This window comes from Microtus pennsylvanicus, chromosome 9 (assembly GCF_037038515.1).
Source record: "Microtus pennsylvanicus isolate mMicPen1 chromosome 9, mMicPen1.hap1, whole genome shotgun sequence".
Classification (NCBI taxonomy): Eukaryota; Metazoa; Chordata; class Mammalia; order Rodentia; family Cricetidae; genus Microtus; species Microtus pennsylvanicus.
Window position 1 is genome coordinate 39,893,264 of NC_134587.1, and position 7,167 is coordinate 39,900,430.

At 46.1% G+C, this 7,167-nt stretch overlaps 1 pseudogene; it reads right to left on the minus strand.

Annotated features, from left to right (window-relative positions):
* Positions 1-3,295: 3,295 nt before the first annotated feature.
* Positions 3,296-4,932, minus strand: LOC142856976 (aurora kinase C pseudogene; annotated as a pseudogene).
* Between the last annotated feature and the right edge of the window lie 2,235 nt (positions 4,933-7,167).

The following is a 7,167-nucleotide window of genomic DNA, read 5'->3' on the forward strand; positions in this document are numbered from 1 at the left end:
TGTATCTGTGTGAGTATATGCCATGTGCGTGGGTGCCGTTGAAGTCCAGAAGAGGATGTCGGGTCCCCTGAAGAGCAGTTATAAGAAGTTGCAAACCTGGAGACATGGGTGCTAGGAACTGAACTCAGGTCCTCTAGAAGAGCAGCAAAGGATCTTAACCCCCTAGTCACTTCTCCAGCCCCCTACTGCATTCCTTAATGGGTGACGCTGGTTTGCTCAGAATTTGTGCTTATCCTCATAAAGGGGATTGTCCTGCAGCTTTTTTTTAAAATATTTATTTACTATGTATACAATATTCTGTGTGTATGTCTGAAGGCCAGAAGAGGGCACCAAGACCTCATTACAGATGGTTGTGAGCCATCATGTGGTTGCCGGGAATTGAACTCAGGACTTTCGGAAGAACAGGCAATGCTCTTAACCACTGAGCCATCTCTCCAGCCCTGCCCTGCAGCTTTTTTAATACCACTAATGTCCTTGTCAGACCTTGTCAGGCGTTATAGTAAGATGATTCTGGCCACTATATGCAAAGCTATTGTAATTGCTTCCTTAATTGAATTCACCAGTGAAGTAGTAGTCTAACAGGTCAGAGAATTAGTACAAAGATTTTCAATATAAGTGTTTTGTTTTGGAGTCAGGGTCTCACCATATGGCTCAGGCTGGCCTTGAACTCACGGTGATGCTCCTGCTTCAGCCTCCCAAGTGCTGACATTATAGGCAGGAGTCATGATGCCCTGCTGTACTCTAACATAACACAGGGCCATGGGGACACTGCTCTCCTCCCTGCGTCAACACTGGTTCTTCTAAGGACTCTGCATCTTGTGTAGGTTGTCAGATTAATCTCATAAGGTTGAGCATAATATTCTCTTATTCTGTTACATGTAAGGCCATGCTAGTACCAGAATGATACTTAATTAATGATGTCACCGTTATTTCCTTAGCCTTGGTCACCCTGGCCAGAGGTTGTCAATATTGTTCAACTCTAAACATTCAATTCTTCTTTTATTATCAGCTTCCTCTAGCATCTTGCATGTAAAGTTTTATTTTAATTTGAGTTTATTTATTTATTACATACCAATTCCAGTTCCTCATGCCTCCTCCTGCTCTCCACATCTTCCCCCACCACACCCCACCCCACCCCACCCCTCATTCGCTCCTCAGAGAGGGTAATCATGCATTAGGGATAGATCCTGGTCCCACTGTCAGAGGCTCCACACACTACCCAAGCCACACCTCCTCTGTCACCTGCATTCAGACCTATGCAGATTACCCAGTTGTCAGTTCGGAGTCAGTGATCTCCCATTAGGCATATTCCTGGCTAATTTATATCTTAAATTAACCCACTTCTATTAATCTATGTATTGCCATGAGGTTGTGGCCTACCAGGAAGGTTTTCTGGTGTCCTTCTCCTTCAGCAGCTACATGGCGTCTCTCTGAGTCTGCTACTTTCTCTCTCTATCTCTTACAGCACGGCTATATTCTGCCCTGCTATAGGCCAAAGCAGATTCTTTATTAACCAATGGTAATAAAACATATTCATAGCATACAGAGGGGGAATCCCACATTACCCACTATTAACATGTGGGGCTTGATGTGTGATTTAAGCTTTAGTAAAGTTTCTTTTATGAATGAGGGTGCCTTTGTATTTGAGACATAGACATTCAGTGTTGGGACTTCCTCTTGATGGATGTTTTTCTGTGATGAATATGAAATGACATTCTTTATCTCGTTTGACTAATTTTAGTTCAAAGTCTATTTTGTTAGAAATTAGGACAGCTACATCAGCTTGTTTCTTAGGTTCATTTGATTGGAAAATCTTTTCCCAACCCTTTACTCTGAGGTAATGTCTGTCTTTTAGGTTGAGGTGTGTTTCTTGTATGCAGCAGAAGGATGGATTCTGTTTTCATATCCAATCTGTTAGCTGGCGTCTTTTTATAGGTGAGTTGAGTCTAATGATATTAAGTGATATTAATGACCAGTGATTGCTAGTTCGTGTTCTCTTTGGTTTTGATGTTGGTGGTGGTACTCTGTGTGCTTTTCTCTTCTTTGGGATTGGCTGGTGTGGGATTATCAATTTTCTGTGGTTTTGTGGGTGTAACTAACTTCCTTGGTTTGGAGTTTTCCTTCTAGTACTTTCTGTGGGCCTGGATTTGTGGATAGGTATCAGTTAAATCTGGTTTTGTTATGGGATATCTTGTTCACTCCGTCTATACTGATTGAAAGCTCTGCTGGATATAGTAGTCTGGGCTGGTATCTGTGGTGTCTTAGTGTCTGCATGATGCCCGAGTAGGACATTCTGGCTTTCATTGTTTCCACTGAGAAGTTGGGTGTAATTCTGATAGATCTGCCCTTATATGTTACTTGGCCTTTTCCCTTTGCAGCTCTTAATATTCTTTCTTTATTCTGTATGTTTAGTGTTTTGATTATAATGTGGGGAGGGGACTTTTTTCTTTGGTTCAGTCTATTTGGTGTTCTGTAAGCTTCTTGTGTTTTCATAGGTGTGCTCTTTTTTTTTTTTAAGGTTGGGATTGCTTCCTTCTATGATTTTGTTGAATATTTTCTGTGCCCTCCTCCTCCTCTCTGTCCTCCTCCTCCTCCTCCTCGTCCTCGTCCTCCTCCTCGTCCTCGTCCTCCTCGTCCTCCTCCTCCCATTATTATTAGGATCTATCTATCTATCATGTATATTGGGTTCTGCCTGCATAAATGCCTGCAGGCCAGAAGAGGGCAACAGATCTCATTACAGATGGTTGTGAGCCACCATGTTGTTGCTGGGAAATGAACTCAGGACCTCTGGAAGAACAGGCAATGCTCTTAGCTGTTGAGCCATCTCTCCAGGCCCCTAGGTTCAGTTTTTAACAGTGTCCCAGATTTACTGGGTATGTTGTGTTAAAAATTTGTTGGATTTAACATTTTTTTTGACCAATAAATCTATTTCCTCTATTGTATCTTCAGAGCCTAAGAGTCTCTCTTTCATTCTTGTATTCTGTTGTTTATGCTTGCTTCTGTAGTTCCTGATCGTTTGTCCAGATTTCCCTTGGTTTGTGTTTTCTTTGTTGCCTCTATTTCCCATTTAAAGTCTTGGACTGTTTCTTCTGTTTGTGTTTTCTTGGTTTTCTCTAAGGACTTTGTTGATTATTTCCAATTTTTTTGTTTTTCCTTTCCTCCATTTCTTTTTTTTTTTTTTTTTTTTTTTGCTTTTTAAATTCACATCTTAAAAGAGAAAACAAGCAAAACAGATGAGGTAAAAGAGCCTGGAGAGCTTCCTGAGTAAACACTTAGGAATAAAGGCAGGCAGGGCTCAGGAAGCCATCTGATTACAGGGAGGCAGCATCCTATGAGAGTGGTTCCGACCCAGGTTCAGCCGTGCTGAGGGCTGGTACCCAACAAGCTTAGAGATCAGGTCCTGGGTCCCCACAGGCACTGATTGAGGAACCCTCAAATTCACCTTGAGGTTGTCTTTTTATATCTTGTCGTGAGTGCTGCTCCTGAAGGGAGGATTTCTTACCAGCAGCTCATAGCAGGGCACCCAAGACACCACAGGGCCACCTTCTCATCCTATGTTCTCTCTTCACTCATTTCTGGGGACAAGTGGTCCAGAGTCCACACACTGTCTTTCTCTTGAGAGAGGGGGTATGCACAGACCCACCAAATTCTGCGATCTTCACTTAACCCTGAGCTCCAGCAGGAGAGTCTCTGGCTCCATGTCCCTGTGAATCACCTTCTTCTCATAACGGTAGGTCAGGGCATCTTCTAACTCCTCCATTATCGTGACTGTACGCTGCCCCTTTAGGGCGTGATTTCTCTGAAGCTCCTTGCAGAGCTTGTCCCGTGGAGCATATTCCAGAATCAAGGATACCCAGCAAGCATAGCGGAAGTAGCTGTAGAGACATAGGATATTCAGGTGCTGTAGATGAGCCTGGATCTCTGCCTCCCTTCGAAGCCGGCACTCCAATTCCTCCTCCCCTCTCTGGGACTTGAAGAGGACCTTCAGGGCCACAGTGAAATGGTTTTCCTTGAGCGGAGCCAGGTACACATTCCCAAATTTCCCCTTGCCCAGAGAATGCCCTATTTCAAAGTCGTCAATGGTGAAAGCCTCCTGGTTGAGGGGCTGGGCCCCATCTGGCCAGTGGTTGTCAGTGATGCTGTGCTGAAGGGCAGTCACTGTCTTCTTCAAACACTGGAGAAGCTGAAGTCCTACTGGCTGCTTGGTTCCAGCAGCCCCTGAAAGGGGTGGGTGGGTAACGCTCTGGCTGTGGTCTCTCCCACCACCCAGAATGCACCAGCCCACTAAGGGACACTGGTGACAAACATCTTAGACTTCTTTAAGGGAATTTTTTCATTCCTCTTTAAGGGCCTCAATCATCTTCATAAAGTTCTTTTTAAAGCCATTTTCTCCTGCTTCATCTGTGCCGGAATCTTCAGGTCTTGTAGAACCTCTAGTTTCTGCTGGTGCCCCATTGCTCTTTATGATTGTTGAGTGCATTCTTACCTTGTTGTCTACACGGCTCTGCCTCCAATTGGTGTAGGTGGAGCCTGTGCTTCAGGGGTCCCTCATCCTTCAGTTGGTGTAGTTGGGGACTGTGGCTCTGTGGAATGCTCCTTGAGGTGCCTACTCCTGCTCTTCCCTTTGGAGGATAGTACTTTCGGTCCCAAACCCCAACGGGATGAATGCTGACAGAGGCCAAGAGGACCGAGGAAGCAGACAGACCTTGCTGGGTGTCCTCACCCCGTCTTCTTAGGGTTAGAGACACTGCTTAGCCTTCTTAACATCCCGAAGGATGGGGCTTTGAGAGCTTCGGTAGCTGATCAGATTTCTGCACAGATTCTGAAAGGAAGAATTTACCCTGTACATCTCCCCAGGGAGTGCGCCTCGTGGGAGGCGTGCGCCGCCGCTGTGTTGCGGGCAGCTAGTCCTCGGCCACTCCTGTCTTTCATTCTCAGTCTGTAGGTTCAGGCCGCATGGAACGTTTTAAAGGTGGTGAGAGACCCAGGCCCCCGTAGATCTGTAGCCACAGACAATCTCTGAGCACCCTGACTCTGAGTCCAGAGTCAGGGAACGAGACACACTCCGGATCAGGGACCTGAGTCAGTGAAAGAAACAGCTTTATACCTGAACCCATAGCCAGAGAAAACACTCTGACCCCCAAACCAGAGCCAAGGGAACACACATTGCCCCTCAAACCAGTTTGGCCCTGAAGTCAGAGCTATCTCTGACCCAGACACAAAACCAGCCAATCCTTGAGCAGGAAAAACCAACGGATCATGAGCAGTAAAGTAGTAACCTCTAGTCTAGAGACTGCTATGACCTTTCCGGGACCTTAGCCTAAGGAAGTAGCTTTCTCTAGGCTAGAGGCATGACCTCTCCCAGAACCCTAAAACCTGGAGCTCCTCCCCCCTTGTGGAAGGAGCCAATCAGGAGCAGGCAACCCATTCTCCCATAGGGGTTAGCCAATCCCAAGCCTGTGGGCTTGGAAGTCCCAAAGCCTTCCCCACTTTAAAACTGCTTCCCCCACTCCGCTCAGGGTCTCTCCACCGCTGCTACTGTCGCCCCCCCCCCCCCCCCCCCCCCCCCGCAGACGGGAAGGTCTGAGTTAAATCGCAATAAAGACTCTCTGCTTTTCCATCAGTTCATGTTGATAATTTGGGGATTTGAACTTTGGGCATAGCAGTAGCAGGAGATGGAACTTGAGAATGTCGGTTTTGAGTCTGCCTTCTTTTCTGTTACAGTCTTTACAGCCACAAGTCTCCACGTCAGCTTTGACAGCTGCACCTCACAAAGTTTTGTGTGCTGAGCTGAAAATCCACCGGGCAGACATCAAAGAGTCTAGCATCATCCTCCCTAGTCAACAGATGGAGTGGTTCTGTTGATAGGTGAATTGTGTGGAATTGAGTCTTCAATGTCAAACTAACCTTGCTGTTGGTGTACAAAAGAGTTCTACTATAGCCTAGAATAGAGTATAACAAATGTTTATTTATTTGGGAATAAACTCACAGAAAGAGTAGTGATCCACAGTCTTCTGTGTGTATTGGGAACTGAAACTGAATCCAGCAGTCAAGAGGCCTGTGTATGCTTTTTGTCTGCTTTTATACATGAGACCACCCCCAGAGTGGAATAGTATCTTAAAGGCTAAAGGAGTTCCCACAGCACCTTACATTCTAGGGATAACCTCATTCCTACCACGAGTCCACATTCCACTCCCAAATCTCCTTCCTGCTTCCCCTTCATGGTCCCCTCATCCCTGTCTCATAGCATCTGGACCCCAAAGATCTTTCCTCAACCGCTCTGTATATGTCTCAGGAACATTGATTAAACCTACTGCTTGTGGCCTCTCTGGACTGAGTGAGACCATTCAGTGCGATGCCCTTGAGAGCAATCCACACACTGTCTCTGTCAGTGCTGGCTGGTACTTCACTGTGTAGACACACCATAGCTTGCCTGTCGTTTCTAGTTTTAGGCCATTAAAAAGAAAACTTAGCTGTAAGCTTTAGTATGATCCTGTTTGCATTTTTGTGTGTACACCTGGAAGAAATTGCTGGACCATATGCTGAGTATGTGTGTGCTTTTGCCAGAATACATGTGCCCCTCCCGTGTTCCCCCAGCAGTGCACATGAGTTGTATTGTCTACAATGTCCTGTTGTTGTGTTAGGCATGTGGCATCTTCATTTCCCTGGTGGCTGGGACGTTCCCGTGGGCTTGTGAGCTTGGCTGCCACCCACGTGTCTTCCTTGGCCACGTCTCTCCAACACTTTGTTCACGTCCACGGGCTGGTTGCTTTCCTAATGTTACGGTTGAGGCTTCCTCACTGACTCTAGTGCTGTTCCTGGGATTTGAAATGCTTTTTCAATGCTTGTTTTTCTGTTCAGCTGACCGTGTCCTACAGAGCTGTTCTCTCTGTGAGAAGTCAACCCACTAATTTCCCTTTACAGGGCTATTCCTGGCTGGCAGAGCTCAGAACTGCCTTGCCACCCAATCCTGACAATCCTTTCTTTGTTCTCCTCTCATTGCTTTGATATTAACAGGAAATCGAGGCTTGCAATCCTGTCGGAACTGACATTGTGAAGGAACGCCCAGGCTGTTGTCAAGGTCTGCCGACCTGCCTGTGGTTGGCAGTTGATCCGGTGTTGTGGTTTGGAAGAACAATCTTATCTCTGGAGACCACTTTTGTACCT